Source organism: Pan paniscus, chromosome 17 (assembly GCF_029289425.2).
Source record: "Pan paniscus chromosome 17, NHGRI_mPanPan1-v2.0_pri, whole genome shotgun sequence".
Taxonomy (NCBI): domain Eukaryota; kingdom Metazoa; phylum Chordata; class Mammalia; order Primates; family Hominidae; genus Pan; species Pan paniscus.
Genome location: NC_073266.2, coordinates 24757319 through 24774969, shown reverse-complemented (window position 1 = coordinate 24774969; position 17651 = coordinate 24757319). Strand labels below are relative to the sequence as shown.

Genomic DNA, 17651 nt, shown 5'->3' with positions numbered 1-17651 from the left:
GAAGAGGAACTTGGTAATTTTTTAAAACACTGGCTCAATGAAAGGTAAGCAGCTGGCTTATACACAGTGACAATCTTTACAATCAGATATTGTGCTCTGAACTAGTGCTCTGATGAGGTAGTAGAAGCATGTCTCTATTTTCAATTAAAATGATCCGTTAATGTGGGAATATTTGGAGCATCTGTGTCTTTTCAAATGAACCGAGGTTGATGATCTTTTTTTTTTTTTTTCCTGAGGGGAAGCCCATTTGCGTGGTGGCTTCTGCTGGTAGCATCCGTGCCTGTTTCCCAGCCTGCTGGGGCCCTAGCGAGCTGTCTGACGTCATGTGCTCACACTTGGAGTCAGTCTGAGTCGGCAGTGTGGGAGTTCCTTCCAGAGAGATGTGTTCTTTTCATCTTGAACGGTTCATAGGTTTCTGCAGCAGGCATGGTCTCATTCTCAAACTCAGTGTCCTCACAGCCTTCTTCGACCCCTTCCTCCTGGTATCCCCTTGGATGTTCTGTCCTCCATCCTACCATGTGGCCCTGTCCATCACCTGACATCCATGTTAACATGCTTATGGGTATCACTCGAATAGCTGCCTTCACAGCAGGCTCTTGCTGCTGTGGATTTGAACAAGTATTTGTAGAGGAGTCAAGGCAGGCTACCTTGATCTGCAAACACACCAGGGCTGTCTAGAGCCGTGTCACTGGACCGCTGTGCTGGTGTCTCCTGGGGGCTTGCTAGAAATGTGGAGGCTGGGCATGGTGGCTCACATCTGACATCTTAGCACTTTGAGAGGCCAAGGTGGGATGATCTCTTGATCCCAGGAGTTTGAGACCAGGCTGGGCAACATAGCAAGATCCTGATTCTACAAAAATTTTAAAAATTAGCTGGGCCTGGTGGCGTGCCTACCTGTGGTCACAGCTGCATGGGAGGCTGAGGTGGGAGGATCACTTGCACCCAGGAAGCAGAGCCTGCTATGAGCTGTGATGGCTTCACTGTAATCTAGCCTGGGTGACTCTGTCTCTTAAAAAAAAAAAAGAAAAGGAAAAAAAGAAAAGGAAATGTAGAACCTTGGGGCTCACTACAGATGTGTAGAGTCTGAATTGGCCGGGTCGAGAGGGCAAAGTATGCTCATTCCAGGCCTATTTGCATTACCGCGTACAAGTGTATCACAGCACTGGAAGCCAAGGCAAAGGTACTTTAGCAGTAGAATGTGTTTTCATTAAGTTATTTCAGAGTACTGGATCCAGGACTTTATTTGCAAAGTTTATGCATAGATGATACAGATGGGGTGAGTTCTGTTTGGCTAGAGCGGAACGCAGTTAGCTGCTTTCTGCTTTCTGGACCCTGCATGGTTGTGCTGCGAGGGATCCTTCCTCAGGGCGTCGGCAGGTTCCACTGGGAGGCTAGAACTCTGCAGGAGCGGAGACCACAGCCAGCACTAAAGAAGTGATCTCCGACAGAAGGGAAGAGAAAATGTATTTCAAATAATGAGACTAAGTATTGTTTTTAGAAATTAAAAAGTTATACATGTGATATGTATGTGTGTGTGTATTTAAATACCACAACCCAGAGTGTGTTTGTGTACATATGTATTTGGATATTATCTGTGTATATATGCATACATGTGTATATATTGCATTTGAAATGTGTGAAAGTACACAGTGACTACTACTATGGGGGATTTACAGAGGAAAGATCAAACATAGTTTAATGCAGGAGAACGACCAATAATATATGTTTATTATTGGCTCAGTTTACCTAAACAACAACTAAACACATACACCAGTGAGCAGTAAACATTTTGCCATTCAGAAATGCTGGGAAATAGGGTGTCATGATTTTTAAACCATTCTAGTTAATATAGAACTGTCCTATTATACCATTGACACTTAAATAATGAGACACTAATGAGGCTTAGCTAAGACTCAAGTGACTGTAACCAAAATGATTTCTTGCTGCTGATGTAGACGACTGTAGGATCGTCCGTTTCTTTGGCATCGTGACGTTAGGCGTTCAGTGCCTGTGTGAAAGCGAAGGGTGGAGAGGGACCCTCTGAGCCTGTAGAAGGCCCATTTCCCAATTCCCACTGGGGGGCTTCCAGCGCACTTTCTGGGTACTTAGTTCACGAGGTCTTTCTGAGTCTGCCGAAGGAGATCTTAGCTACCAATGAAGACCAAAGAGTCCGGGTCGAAGGCCTCTTCTCAGTGTTCTTCCCCTTGTGATGTCCTCAGCATCTGACACAGGGCCTGGCATGTTCACTATCTGATAAGCCCCTGTTGCGTGAAGTCCTTGGATGCCGATAGCGTTCCCTGAGGTTGGCCTTGTCCTGTCTTCCTGTAGATGGCTCTGGAATTTTTGACGCGCAGGAGGTGGGGCCTCTGAACTTTGCTGCCTGAGCACTTGAGCCAAGAGAGTGTTAGTTGACATTAGGCACATAGACTACTTTTGCTTTGACTGACAGATCTTGGTTGAAGGGAGAGGGTGGGAAAAGCTGAACCAGCCCTGGTACAGGGACTGCTCCCAGCAAGTCAGTTTCCACCCCACCCTCCTGTTCAGTGCTTTTTTTTTTTTTTTTTTTTTAAGACGGAGTCTTGCTTTGCCAGGCTGGAGTGCAGTGGCACAATCTCAGCTCACTTCAACCTCCGCCTCCCAAGTTCAAGTGATTCTCCTGCCTCAGCCTCCCGAGGAGCTGGGACTACAGGTGCCCGCCACCATGCCTAGCTAATTTTTGTATTTTTAGTAGAGATGGGGTTTCACCGTGTTAGCCAGGATGGTCTCGATCTCTTGACCTCGTGATCCACCTGCCTCAGCCTCCCAAAGTGCTGGGATTACAGGCGTGAGCCACCACACCTGGCCCTCAGTGCTGACTTTGAGGGATGCTCCTGACCTGTGTGTGGCAGCTTCTCGGGATCTGGGTTGCCTTGGTCCATCCAGGTAGAAATCCCCTAGAGGGTTGTCGTGGGACTCAGGTCTTTGAAGAGACTGGGCACTTGAACTGTGCCCCAGCAATGGCTGGAGTTGGTGCTCTGTGCTCCAGAAGAGGGGACTTGCCGGGTGGCCATCGCCATTCCTCGTTCGTTCCCGGCAAGCAAAATTGGACCACTTTACTGTTGCATCTGGTTTGAAGAGACTTTCATTTCTATTTGGGGAGAAGAACACTCAAACACAGCGAGACAGCTGCCAGACGGTGCCTGGCTTTCGCCTCCGTCTCGCTCCTCCTGGCCGCGTTAGTGTCCCTGGGTATCACCCCATGCCGCGTGCTCCGTGTGTGTTCCTCGAGTCTGAAAGGCGCTGATGAAATGCTTGCTGCAGCTTTGTTAGGACACAGGCGGTCATGCTTTAGGCTGCTGCGGGGACAGAGGCATTATGCAGCCTGTAGGAGCCATGGCCAGTGCATGGTCACTCTGCATGGCAGCCTTGTAGACCCAGCTGGGACACTTCAGGGACAGCTGGAGACCTCCTGTTGCTCTTGACTGGGGTTACCATGACCGCTGGCTCTTCACTGAGGCCAGACTCAGTGAGTGCAAATTCCTGGTGCTGGCCGATGAGGCCCTAGGAAAGACACACCTATGGTCAGTCTATCTTGGCTTCAATTTACTCAGAATAATGTAGTCCTGTGAGAGAGAGAGAAGCTAGGGAGCTGTGGTGCATCAGCTAGTAAAGATGTTAGAAAATTGTCAAAACAAAAACGATGTGGCATTTACAGGTTGAATGCATGAATGAATGCACACGTGCATTTTATGATGTGACACTGTCCCTGATGCAAAAATCAGGTGGATTACTGCATCTGTGGTGATGGGGTGGGTCCATCTGCAATGTTTCTGAAAAAAGCATCATAAAGCAAGGTTGGTTTTGGGAAGGGTGCCTTTCTTTTCTATTTCATATGTCACCAGCTGCTCCGTGTGTTTTCTGTCCCATTATGATTTTCCTGAGATGGCTCTTCACTCTGTCTCTGGGCCTCCTTGTGTTTAATTTATTTGTTTTTGAGACAGGGTCTCACTTTGTTGCCCAGGCTGGAGTGCAGTGGTGTGATCACAGCTCACTGCAGCCTCAAACTCCTGGGCTCAAGAGATCCTCCCGCCTCAGCTTCCTGAGCAAATAGGACTATAGGTGCGCACCACCACATCCGGCTAATATTTTCTTTTTTATAGAGACAGGATCTTGCTATATTGCTCAGGCTTGTCTTGAACTTAAGCGATCCTCCCACCTTGGCCTCTCAAAGTGCTGGAATTCCAGGTGTGAGCTGCCGGACCCAGCCCCTTGTGTTTAAATGGCTCTGCTTCCCAGGACCCAGCCACCAGCTGGAGTGAGTCCTGCTCCGCAGAAAGGCCAGAAGCCTGCGGCCAGGCTTCTCTTCAACTTTTGCCCAAACAAATTTCCCATCTTCCTTTACCTTAGAGAGTGAGAACACCGTAAAGATGAAGAATAAGCGCGCCTGCTTCCCTTCAGGGTTTTCCATCCTCCAGCCCCTCATGCAGTCCTGTCCTGGTGCAAGGGCGGTGCTGCCTGTCCCTTTTCAGGAGTTCCACCCACTCTGCCTCTTCTTGCTCTGCTTCTTAGGGGCCCATGGCTCACAGCTGTGTCTGGGACGTGTCATTCAGGAGGTGGTTTAGGGTTAGTGAAATCGGCAGCCCCACAGGACCCTGCTGTTGGAAACCCACGTGTGGATGCCCCGATGCCTGGTGCCATAGGGTATGGCGTGTGAGGAGCTCAGCCAGTGCCTTCTCTTCTCTCCTCAGCGAGCGGCTGTGCTTGCTGGCTCTCCTCGGTGGCTTCCTCTTGAATGAACCTTTCTTCTGAAGGCTTGATTTCCTTCAGGGAGGCTTAGTGTTTCTGCTCAGCCTTCTTTCTTGGAGGCCTGGGCTTGATGTTGAGTTGTGTTTGGTGAGGTTATGGAAAAAGCCTGTGTTTACTAGAACAGAGGGAGGAGGCCTGGATGGGGCATCAGGTCTGTCTTTGTGCTGTAACCTGGAGCCGTTGATCTCTTGGCTGGACCTGGGGAGGGGTCGGCCAGTGACCCCTCCAGTTCCCTGCTGGCCCCTACACAGGGGATGCTAAGCAGCAGGTCAGTGGCTATTTTCACAGCTAGAGAGTTAAAGTTATGCTGAAAGGAAGAGGTGAATTTGTTGCAGTTCTCTGCCTCGTGTCATGGAACTGCTGTTTTTAGTTTTTCTTGGCTTGGGTGTGAGAATCCTGCTGCCTGCGAGGCTAAGCATGAGGGAGAAAGCGTGGAGACGATGATCACGTTTGCTGAGTGATTGATGAAGTGGGAATATATCATACAGTCCTGAATGTAGATTTCAGGGGAGTGTGACAGGTTTCTGTAATGAATAAAGTTTTTCTTTTGTACTCTTTTAAGTAATTGTATTGATTTAAATATTTTCAAATATCACTGTTATTAAAAGTAGTCCCTTTGGAATGTAAAATAGACACAATGTTGGGTAGCAGGAACTGTGTATGTGTTGAATTATTATTTTCAACAGAGCTTAAAGTCTTGATTAAAATAGTTAAAAATCATCGGTTTAAAAATGGAGTATCTTAAAGAGCTGGGCATGGTGGTGTGCACATGTAGTCCTAGCTACTGGGGAGGCTGAGGCAGGAGGATCATTTGAGTCCAGGAGTTTGAGGCTGCAGTGAGCTATGATTGTGCCTGTGAGCAGCCTCTGCACTGTAGTCTGGATACCATAGCAAGACCCTGTTTCAAAAAAAAAAAAAAAAAAATCCAGAAGAAATTTTGAAACAGGTTGCCAGGAAATTGGATTGGCATTTTGTTTTAGAATTAGAGCCTGGTCTTTTGACCCATACAGGTTTTGTCACTTTAGTTGGGAAGGAAAGATTTATTGATACTAATGGAAAATTAAAAATGAGTCACAAATTCTTACTTTGGAAATTCTCTTAGGGAGCTTTTTTGTTTTTAACCTTGAACTGTAGATAACTAGATGCCAGAGAAGTGGCAAGGATATTTGACAAAAGTAATAACTACTGAGTGACATTTTAAGCACTGACTCAGGTTCACTGGTAAAATGAAATCAGTGCTGGAGAAGTTGTGCGTTCATTCTTTCGGGGTAGAACATGAAGCCAAATATCTTCAACCTATTTTGAAATTCAGAGCTATGGGCTCTGCTCTGAAGGCTTGAATAAGTTCGGTTGCTGTGGCATTTTTGTGACTAGACATTGGCAAATCATAGTTCTATTACTTTGGCTCACTTAAAAAAATGTTAATAGCAAAACAAGCTGACTGTAGTCAATAATAACTTAATTATATATTTTAAAATTGAAGAGTGTAATTGATTGTTTGTAACTCAAAGGATAAATGCTTAACAGGATGGACACCCCATTCTGCATGATTTACTTATTTCATATTATATGCCTGTATCAAAACATCTCATGTACCCTGTAAATACATATACCTACTATGTGCACACAAAAATTAAGAATAAAAAAAAATGTTAAAGGCCTCCCATGTGCCACATACTCTGCAAAGTGTTAGGGATGCCAGGATGACGGGGATGTGGTTTATGCCCACAAGGAGCTCAAAGTTGAGTAGGAGAATGAATTTCCACTTTTGGTAGATGAGGCAGGGCCTGCTCTAATGTACAGTTGTGTATGCGTTTAGTATATGCATATACGCTTTATATTATGTAACCCATATTTAATTACTAAGTTATTTTATTTATTTATTTATTTTGAGATAGGGTCTTACTCTGTCGCCCATGCTGGAGTGCAGTGGGTCGATCTTGGCTCACTGCAACCTCAGCCTCTTGGGTTCAAGTGGTTCTCATGCCTCAGCCTCCCGAGTAGCTGGAACTACAGGTGTGCACTACCACGCTCAGCTAATTTTTGTATTTCTTGGTAAAGATGGGGTTTCACTGTGTTGGCCAGGCTGGTCTTGAATTCCTGGCATCCTGATCCACCCGCCTTGGCCTCACAAAGTACAGGAATTACAGACATGAGCCACCGTACCTGGCCTAATTACTAAGTTACATTTATCAGTTTTCTGTTGCTGTGTAACAAATTATTATAAACTTAGGAGCTGAAAACAGTACTCATTTGTTATCTCACAGTTTCCATGGCTCCAAAGTCAGGCATGGCTTAGTTGGTTCTCTGGTCAGGCTGTAGTCAAGGTGTTGGCCAGGCTGTGTTCCCATCTGCAGGTTTGAGTACGGAAGAATCCACCTCCAGGCTCATTCATGTTGCTGGCAGAATTCATTGACTTGTAACTGCAGGACTGATGTCCCTGTTCCCTCTGCTTGTCAGCTAGGGGCTGCTCTCAGGTCCTGGGGAGCCCCTGTAGTGCTTTGCCAAGTGGCCCCTCACAGGCCCCATCATGAGGTGGCAGCTCGCTTCTCCAAGCCAGCAAGGGAGTCTGTCACTCCCTCGTTGCGGAGATGGGATCCTATGTAGGTCGCCTGGTGTGGGGAGAAGCATTCTTTGTGGTATTCGGTTGGGTAGAAGCCAATCACAGCTTCCACCTACACTCAAGGGGAGGGAGTTGTACAGGGTGTAAGCAATTTGGGGAGGCACCTTAGAATTCTGCCCACCACAGTACCTTTCTGGTTATTTCATGGACTTCCGTTCCCAAGAAATCTGAGCGTTTGCGTCCTAGGAAGACTGGTGAGAGCAGCCCCAGTGGAGGAATAAAAACTAAGATCTGGAAAATCAGCAGTGGGTTGTTTTCATCTCTCGGCAGGCAGGAAACAGGAGGAGAAAGGAATGTCTGTAGGCTCCCAACACTGATGGGAAGGAGGTGTTTGGCTGGGGTAGAGCTCCGCAGGAATCTCCCAGGCTCCTCTAGCTAGGTGCAGCCGTGTTTTATCCGGCGGTCTTTACATGGGCTGATCACTCAGGAGTGGCATATGGCAGGAGCACGCTTTGGGGTACGAGCCTCCTGGAGAATGAACTGCAGCACACAAGCCAGACAGATGGTGGCTTAGTCCCCCTTGGACAAGAGTGTGTCCTGCACACTGGAGGGCGGGGTGCTGAGAGGCGCTTGTGGTGTCTGAGGCCGAGCTTTGCTGAGTTCACCTGAAACTGCTTTGGAGCTCGAGGCGGTCACCCGAGGATACCCGGCGCTCCACCTGGGACGGTGCGATGCCCACAGAGCATGCTCACTCAGTTGGGATGGGGATGCCAGTGACAGGTTGTATGGAATGGACAAAATCTGAAGCACCAGCTGGGAGGACACTCTCCTAACAGGATGGTGGGCAGGTAAAGGCAGCCTTGCAGGCAGAGTCACGAACGTTACCATCCCAGCAGTGTCACTGCTAGAGGGCTTGCCTCTTGCATGAAATCAGACATGTACTTCAGCAGAGGAATCACTGGGGCCTGCCCGTCTTAGGTGGGCCCATGTTGTCTTGAGACTGGATTGTCGTGAAAGAAGATGGTCTTTTCACAGCTTTTAGAGTGTGTATGAATTTTAAGAAGACCAGTCCAACAGGGATACTATCTGTTATTTGGCCTCTCATCAAAGAGGAGGCCCGTGCCTCTGCAGGAACAAGCGTGTGTCCTTTGACAGATGAGGACTCGGTGCCCCTGTGGCTGAGTGGAGGCAGAGGGGGATTTTGTCCCAGTTTGGTAATTCTGTGCTGTAATTCTTCTCTCTTCCTTCCCTTTATTACTTGATGCCTATTATTGCATTTTTATTGTATTCATTTTGATATTTATGCCTCTTCTCGTGACAGCCCTCAAATATTTAACCGTTTTTGAAACTTGAGAGGGGGACACACAAAAAGAAACATGGCTCACAGAAGTTCTTCATCTTTCTTTCTAGCGGTTCAAGCTCTACGTTCGTGACATCAAACCTCCTGTTGGGCCATTTCCGAGAACTCCCATCAGTTTCTGTATAGTGTAAAAGGTAAGTGGAACTACCTGTGACTGTTCTTTGTGATGATGTCTGGGAAGCAGAGCTTGTCGCGGCAGGAGCTGCTCTGCAGTGGTGGACCTGTCTGGCTGCGTTTGTTTTGACAAGGGTGTGCCTCATTTGTGTGTTTCTTCTTTGGGGCTGGATGTTAATGGCTGGGGCTTGGGTATCTATTCACAGGAGAAGCTTGGGTGACACCTGTGTGTTTTCAGAGCCAGCCCTGGTGGGGGACAGTCAGTGGCAGAGCTGGGAGATGCCCAGAGCCCCCTACCTGGCATGCCAGCGTCAGCCTCTGGCCTCAGGATGCCCTGCTCCGCTCGAGACGCCATGTTTTCTCAGTTCATCTGTGATTTTAGTGATGCTTATTCTGTCTCATTGTCAGGCTTCACTTGATGTCAAAGAACATGAAGTGAAGAAATACATGAGAATTTTCAGGAAGGTAAGACATTCTATAAAATATAAGGTCCATTTTTTCCCCTATATTTTTAATGTGCCTGGTGGTGGGACTCACTGCTTATGGGAAATCCCTTTCTAGAATGTAAGCCTTATGAGGGCAAGGACCTCCCTCTCTCCCGCTTGTCTTCCTTCCTTCCATTTATTTTTTCTTCAGGGTCTAGAACAGTGCCTGCAGTGTCAGGAGCTCGATAAAACTTTTGGCAAATGAAACAACTTGATGAGGAATCCCCCCTGAAGCTCTTGGAGCATAACCCAGCCTTTTCCTTTCTGGTTGCTGTTGGCAGCAGAGGAGGCACCTGGAGAATCCAGGAGGATCTGCGGTGCTTCCTTGCTGAGGCACACAGACCCTGGAATGTAAACGGACTTTTTACAGTTGGGTGCAAAGCAGTATGCATGGCAGAGCAAACCACGCCTGGGTTCTGTGTGGGGGCAGCTCCTCCACTGCTGAGCTCGTGTGTTTCTCTCCTCTCTCCTGAGTGAATTTCATGCCCATTCGATTGGCTCTCGGGAAGCTGGGGTGGAAAGAGCTCACGGGGAACACCCAGACCGCACGCCCTGTGGATGTTCAGTGACTGACTAAATGCTTGTTATTCACACGATCCCTTTATTAACCTGACAGAACAGCACGGTGTTTGAAAATCCCTGCTCTTCGCTGGCTTGGTGGGTGTGGAGGAGCTGTTTTTCTTCCATCGTTTGGCACACCCACCGCCAGCTTGAAGTGGGCGGCGGCAGCGCCTCTCTACCAGGGCTGACAAAAGCGTGGGTGCAGTTTCATTTCTCTTTTATTGTCTCAAATACAGTTGCCATTGAATTGACCCACCAAAAACTAGCACTGTCTTCAAGTAGAATTTTACTAGGTAGCGGAACACCACTGGACTATGCCCCCGAAGACTGAAACTTGAGTTACAACATTTCAGCAAAAGTAAAAATAATTCTTGCAAATGACATAAGTATCTGATTTTCCCCCTTATGTGGGGTTACTTCACTCATCAATTAGTTTAAGCAACTTTCAAAATTGGTAATGGAAAACTTTGTCTTGACTGTACTGGTATATGTGGATTTTAAATTAAATACAGAGCTACGTTGCTTCTCCTGATAATCAGAGCAGCTAAAGAAGAAATCACTCTCTCTGCAGAACTGCATGGCGCTTCATCGTCATGGGCAATTTTCAAGCACAGACTTAGATTGCGAGGCGTCGTAAGAACTTTCACACCTCTGAAATAGGTTCTTACAGCTGACTGTCCTGGAATTTATATTTGCTCTGTTACTTGCAAAATTTTGTCCCTTAAGCAGCTCACAGCTGGACTGTGAGACATTCCTAAGAGCTGATAAAATGGACAGGTGGTATTGCCTTCTTCTGCTTTCTGTCTGCTTGCCTGGGAGGGCCCAAGGAGGCCTAGAGCTTTGCATTAACTGCAGGATGTGCCTGTCTCCTTGTACAGTGCATTTATTTGGACTTGGTTTTAAAATGCAGCCTGGTCCCCGTGTTTAGGTTGTTATTAAATGCACTTTTGAGTTTTTCCCTCCTCGATGAATCTGAAAACATATGCCCTTGCCATATGGCATTTGTGTGGGGAACTCAGAAGCCACAGACCTTGGGTTGAGTTCTGGCGTGGTAACTTTCATTCACTTTGTTACCTTGGCAAGTCCTAACCCTCTATGAGTCTCAGCTTTTCTCATCTTTAAATGGGATAATATTTATCTCATGGAATTACTTTGAAGATGCCTAATTCAGCATTCCATGCACAGTTGTCACTCAACAACATGTTGGCTGTTATTTTCCACCCTAATGCTGGCTTTCTGCTGTGATCTGTGTGCTGGGGGGATTGGAGGAAAATAGCAGAGGTCCTGCTCTCTCTGTCCTCTTTCAGGACTACGGAAGTTTGCTAAGGAATTTCACACGGCATCCTGCTGGAGCGTGTGGGGGAGTGCTGCTGATGTGATTAAGCACAAAGGCACTGGGGTGTGGGCAAAGAAATCGTTAATTCAGGCTCCCTGCACCATTCCCTGACCTCCGCATAAGACAATGCAACCTCAGACTGAGATCTGGCTGGCTGTCAGCACAGACTGGAAAGGTGCAGCTGGAGAAAACTCCACCTCTCTTTTGGTTTTCTTCTTGGTCCTTAAGGGATCTGAAGGCACCGGTGCAGACCAGGGACCATGCGGATGTCTTCCAGTGTGAGACCAGTGGTCCCTGTGGGGAGACACACTGGAACAATGAAAAAATAACCTTAGACCCAGGCAATGCATCCCGACCTGAACTTCTATCTTTGCTCAACTTAAACTTTTAAGGTAAAATCAAAGAGGACCAATAGTACTGGGAGAAGCAATCATTACCTTTGAATATAGGTCCCTGCTGTCTACACTGGTAAATAGAGTCCTGCTTATTTTCACCAGATGTGTGTATAAAGTGATCTTCGGCACCGTGCAATAAAACAGATTAACTCGTGAAAATGTTATCAAACAAAAAGAATTGGAATCCCAGCACTTTGAGAGGCTAAGGCAGGAGTATCGCTTGAGCACAGAAATTTGAAACCAGCCTGGGCAACATAATGAGACCTCAGCTCTACTAAAAAATCAAAAAAATTACCTGGGCCTGGTAGCTCATGCCTGTGGTCCCAGCTACTCAGGAGGCTGAGGCGGGAGGATCACTTGAGCCTGGGAGTTTGAGGCTGCAGTGAGCTATGATCATGCCACTGCACTCTAGCCTGGGCAGTACAGCAAGATCCTGTCTCCAATCTCGCCCCCCACCCCCCTTAAAACAAAAACAAAAACAAAAAATACCCACAAAAGACAATTGGAGTTGTCATGTGAATGACCATCTAATGCTGGGGGCTTCTAACTTGAGGAGGACTGAAACTCAGCCTTGAAGGTGGTTCCTGCAGGGGGTGCCCCGAGGTTTCCCACCTGCATGGGCAGTGAGGAAGCTGTGGGTCAGAGCCTCTGCTGGCCTTTCAGGTTGCTATCAGAGAAGTGACACCAAGGTGGCCAGTGCTGGGATCCTGGGAGGGATCCCAGGTTTGGGGGTTCTATTCAGGGGTCTCCCTTGGCTTCTGAAAGAGTTTCTGAGTTCTTCAGCCTTATTTGGGACCCCTCTCTGTGTCTCCCATGTCTCCTCTTACCTCCTGTCTCCTCCCGGACCTCTGTCTACCCAGCATCAGGGGACTGGAGTCTGAAGCTCCATCTCACCATTGTCCCCGATTCTTCAACTTTAAGGTTGTATTAGTCCGGATTCATGCTGCTGATAAAGATATATCCGAGACTGGGAAGAAGAGGTTTAATGGGACCTAACAGTTTCGCATGGCTGGGGAGGCCTCAGAATCATGACGGGAGGCGAAAGGCACTTCTTACATGGCGGCAGCAAGAGAGAATGAGGAAGAAGCAAAAGCGGAAACCCTTGATAAACCCATCATATCTCATGAGACTTATTCACTATCATGAGAATAGTATGGGAAAGACTGGCCCCCATGATTCAACTACCTTCCCCTGGGTCCCTCCCATAACACGTGGGAATTCTGGGAGATACAAGTCAAGTTGACTTGTGGGGACACAGCCAAACTCTATCATCCTGCCCCTGCCCCCTCCAAATCTCACATCCCCACATTTCAAAACCAATCTTGCCTTCCCAATAGTCCCCCAAAGTCTTAACTCATTTCAGCATTAACCCAGAAGTCCACGGTCCAAAGTCTCATTTTAGGTAAGGCAAGTCCCTTCTGCCTGTGAGCCTGTAAAATCAAAAGCAAGCTAGTTACTTCCTAGTTACAATAAGGGTACAGGTATTGGGTAAATACAGCTGTTACAAATGGGAGAAATTGGCCAAAACAAAGGGGCTACAGCGCCTATGCAAGTCCAAAATCCAGCGAGGCAGTCAGATTTTAAAGCTTCAAAATGATCTCCTTTGATCCCAGGTCTCACATCCGCGTCACACTGATGCAAGAGGTGGCTTCCTGTGGCCTTGGGCAGCTCCACTCCTGTGGCTTTGCAGGGTACAGCCTTCCTCCTGGCTGCTTGCACATGCTGGCATTGAGTGTCTGTGTCTTTTCCAGGCACACGGTACAGGCTGTCTGTGGATCTACCATTCTGTGGTCTGGAGGATGGTGGCCCTCTTCTCCCAGCTCCACTAGGCCATGCCCCAGTAGGGACTCTGTGTGGGGGCTCCCTAGCAGAGGTTCTCCATGAGGGCCCCGCCCCTGCAGCAAACTTTTGCCTGGGCATCTAGGCATTTCCATACATCTTCTGAAATCTAGGCGGAGGTTCCCAAACCTCAATTCTTGACTTCTGTGTACCCGCAGGCTCAACACCATGTGGAAGCTGCCAAGGCTTGGGGCTTCCACCCTCTGAAGTCACAGCCTGAACTGTATGTTGGCCCCTTTCAGCCACTTCTGGTGTGGCTGGGACACAGGGCACCAAGTCCCTAGGTTGCATACAGCACGGGGACCCTGGGCCCAGCCCACAAAACCACTTTTTCTTTCTGTGCTTCTGGGCCTGTGATGGGAGGGGCTGCTGTGAAGGTCTCTGACAAGGCCTGGAGACATTTCCCCCATGGTCTTGGAGATTAACATTAGGCTTCTTGCTATTTATGCACATTTCTGCAGCCAGCTTGAATTTCTCCTCAGAAAATGGGTTTTTCTTTTCTATTGCATAGTCAGCCTGCAAATTTGCCAAACTTTTATGCTCTGCTTCCCTTATAAAACTGAATGCCTTTAACAGCACCCAAGTCACCTTTGGATGCTTTGCTGCTTAGAAATTTCTTCCACCAGATACCCTAAATCATCTCTTTCAAGTTCAAAGTTCCACAAATCTTTAGGGCAGGGGCAAAATGTTGCCAGTCTCTTTGCTAAAACATAGCAAGAGTCAGTTTTGCTCCAGTTCCCAACAAGTTCCTCATCTCCGTCTGAGACCACCTCAGCCTGGATTTTATTGTCCTTATTGCTATCAGCATTTTGGGCAAAGCCATTTAACAAGTCTCTAGGAAGTTTCAAACTTTCCCACATTTTCCTGTCTTCTTCTGAGCCCTTCAAACTGATCTGATTTCTGCCTGTTACCCAGTTCCAAAATCGCTTTCACATTTTCGAGTATCTTTTCAGCAATGCTCCACTCTACTGATACCAATTTACTGTGTTAGACCATATTCACCCTGCTGATAAAGACATACCCGAGACTGGGAAGAAAATAGGTTTAATTGGACTTACAGTTCCACATGGCTGGGGAGGCCTCAGAATCATGGCTGAGGGCAAAAGGCACTTCTTACATGGCGGCAGCAAGAGAGAATGAGGAAGAAGCAAAAGCAGAAACAAACCTATCAGATCTCGTGAGACTAATTCACTATCACGAGAATGGCACAGGAAAGGCCCTCATAATTCAATTACCTTCCCCTGGGTCCCTCCCACGATATGTGGGAATTCTGGGAGATACAATTCAAGTTGAGATTTGGGTGGTGACACAGCCAAACCAAATCAAGGGTTAAGAGTGGCATTGAGAAAATCAGAAATGCAGCAAGGGCATCAGGGATGCCGAATGCCCTTGTTCATAGTTTGGATTAGAGAATGCCAGCCCGCAGGAAGAAAGTCCTGTGGTGGGAACACCACTTTCAGAGGTGGGAAAGAGAAACTTGCCACCTCTGCCACTTCTGCCCATGGCCTGAGACCTGGGCCTCGTCTCCGCCTGCTTGTTGGATTCTGTCTTCTGTGATTAGAGTTTATTAGTTTCTCATCAAGCAGACCTGTGGAGTCATATGGGATAAATACTTTGACGCTTTGCTTTAAACTCAAATGCGCTAGCAGCTCCGTCAGTTCATGCCTAGCACAGCATTGTCAAACTGCTAAAAAGCCAGCAAATTTTCCACCTAAAATTTTGTGGGGGAGGCCAGGGTGGGGGATGTGGGGAAAAGATGTAAAAATAAACCCTCAGATTCTGGGTTGCTTGGTGGCGTGTGTATTTTTCCGTGGTGCGGGAGGTTAGAAATAGCATTGCTTTTTATGGGATTCTCAGCAGCAGCTTGAAAATTTGGCTTTGAGGGTTTGGTCTCCCTGTGTGGGTGAGGTGAGTCCTCTGGTGCGGTTTGGGGGGCAGTGCACCCCGGCACCTCCCTGTCCGTTTTCCGCCTTCCTGCCCCTGCTCGAGGCCACCCGGCTGAACTGTGCTCGAGTGTGAAACACGCTTTGCCAAGGTCAGGTTCCTGAGATGACTCGCCCGTGGCAGCTGGTGCCAGTGTTAACAGACTGCATCGCAGCAGTCCCCATAAGTCACATCAGTGCATCTGTGAGGGCAGTCGCAGGGAGGGGCGTCCTTTGGGGATGTGGCATGTCGGACGGGCTGTGCCTCTCAAGCCGATGTGAGACGACCTCCCCTTGACGTCCTGACATTGGTTGGGGGCGTGGGCTGCCCTTTCAAAGAGAGTCCTGAGGGATTCTTGAAATTTGTTATATAGTTCTTACAAATGGAGGGAGGTTGCAGCGTCCCTCTCAAGTGCAGTACAGAAGGGAAATGTGAAGGAGACAGGCACTGGGACAGTGTTTGTAAGCCCCAGGGGCCCAGGGGCATCTGTGAATTCCTTGAAATGTTGCCAGTTCCTGGGGAGAATGCCAGGGCTTTGATAGGATTCTCAGGAGGGTTTTGACCTCCAGAAAGGGTTAAGAGCGCTTGCAGTGGAGCACAAGGTGTGTGGTTCATTTGGCTTGGGGCAGTCACTTCAGTGATGGTCAGATTGGAGGTGTCATGAGTGGGCAGAGGGTGACATGGACAGGCTTGCCGAGGACAGTCAGGGGACAGGATTCTGTTGTCAATTGTGTAACTTAACATGGGGGCCATTGGAGGTGTCTGCTGGGCTTTTCCTTTGTAGGCTTTCTTCTTGAAATTCATATAATATTTTAAAGTTGGCGTGCTTCCTGCAGGAGGCTTCGTGGCGATGCTGGGTTAGCTTAGTGAGCTCAGTGCTTGGGAGAGGGTTCCGCTGTGCACAAGGGGTCTGGGGTCTGTCTGCTTAGCCTGACGCTTTAACAGTTTCCCTCTTTTTGTCCTGGGATCTGGTTTGCTGGGGCTGTCCACATTTTTCCATGTCTTTCTTGAAACTCGGGGGTTGTGGTAGGGAAGTCAAGGCTGCACCCTTGTTAGAGAATGGTGGGGGAAACTCAAGCCAGTCCTTCAACTCAGCTTTCACAGCACACTGTTAACTTTGTTTCTCAAACTTTTTGTCCCTTTAAAAAAAAAAACTGTGGTAAGATATACATAATGTGGAGAAGTTGGAACCCTTGTGTGTTGCTGGAAAAAATGTAAAATGGTTCAGCTGCTATGGAAACAGTATATTTTAACCATTTTTAAGCGTACGGTTCTGTGGCATTAAGTACATTCACGTTGTGCAACCATCACCACCATCCATTTCCAGAACTCTCTCCATTTTCCCAAACCAAAACTGTGTACCCATTAAACATTAACTCTGCATTCCCTCTCCCTCCAGCCGCTGACACCCATGGTTCTACTTTCTGTCTCTATGATTTTGACTGCTCTACATACCTCATAAGTGGAATCATGCAGTATTTGTCCTTTTGTGTCTAGTGTATTTCACTTAGCATAAAGTCTTCAGGGTTCACACACATTGGAGCCTGTCTCAGAATCTCCTTCCATTTTAAAGCTGACTCGTATTATGTTGTCCTTGGAACAGGAAGACGAGAGCTAGAGATACAGTTGGAAAAGAAAGTTAGGGCCAGACTATAGAGTTTTGTTATTTATTTATTTTTAGAGACAGGGTCTTGCTTTGCCACCCAGGCTGGAGTGCAGTGGCACAATCATAGCTCACTGCAGCCTCAACTTACTGGTTCAAGCAATCTTCCTGCCTCAGCCTCCTGAGTAGTTGGGAATACAGGTGTGTGTCACCATGCCCAGCTAACTTTTAAAATGTTTTGTAGAGATGAGGTCTCACCGTGTTGCCCGGGCTGGCCTCGAACTCCTGGCGCCATGAGGTTTTGAATGCTCTGCATAGATTATCCCATACGATGTGGGAACCACTGCACTTTTCAGAGGAGACAGTGTCATTAGATGCGTGTTTAGGAAGCTGAGTCTGGTGGCCGAGGGTGGGAGTCAGTGGAGAAGGAGACGGAAGCTGAGAGGGCCAGCCAGGAAGGACAGTGAGGAGCTGTCCCTGGCCTGGGGGACAGGGCCTGAGCTGAAGCAGCAGCTGTGAAGAAGAGGCCTGGGGTGGAGGGATCCGTGCGCCGATTGTGTTGGTAGCTGGAATGTGCAGGGCAGGTGGGGCAGAAGGTGGATTGCAGAGTGACTTTTGGGCTTCAGTCTTGGGTAAAGAGAAGGTGGTCTGAGTGGAGACAGCAGCCTAGGAGGTGGCGCTCACTCC

The 17651-nt window shown here is 47.9% G+C and overlaps 1 protein-coding gene across 6 annotated transcripts in view; it reads left to right on the top strand.

The window, feature by feature from the left end:
• The window catches only part of LDLRAD4 (low density lipoprotein receptor class A domain containing 4), a 438865-nt gene that overhangs the window by 54486 nt on the left and 366728 nt on the right, over window positions 1-17651 (top strand). For 4 of the 6 annotated variants that reach the window (XM_063597165.1, XM_034943954.4, XM_034943953.2 and 1 more), the window contains exon 2: window positions 8759-8842. The gene's annotated coding sequence lies outside the window, so the exon portion shown is untranslated. Of the gene's footprint in view, window positions 1-8178; window positions 8197-8293; window positions 8563-8758; window positions 8843-17651 lie in introns of those variants that run through there. The other 2 variants (XM_057300402.2, XM_057300400.2) reach the window with 2 other exon arrangements.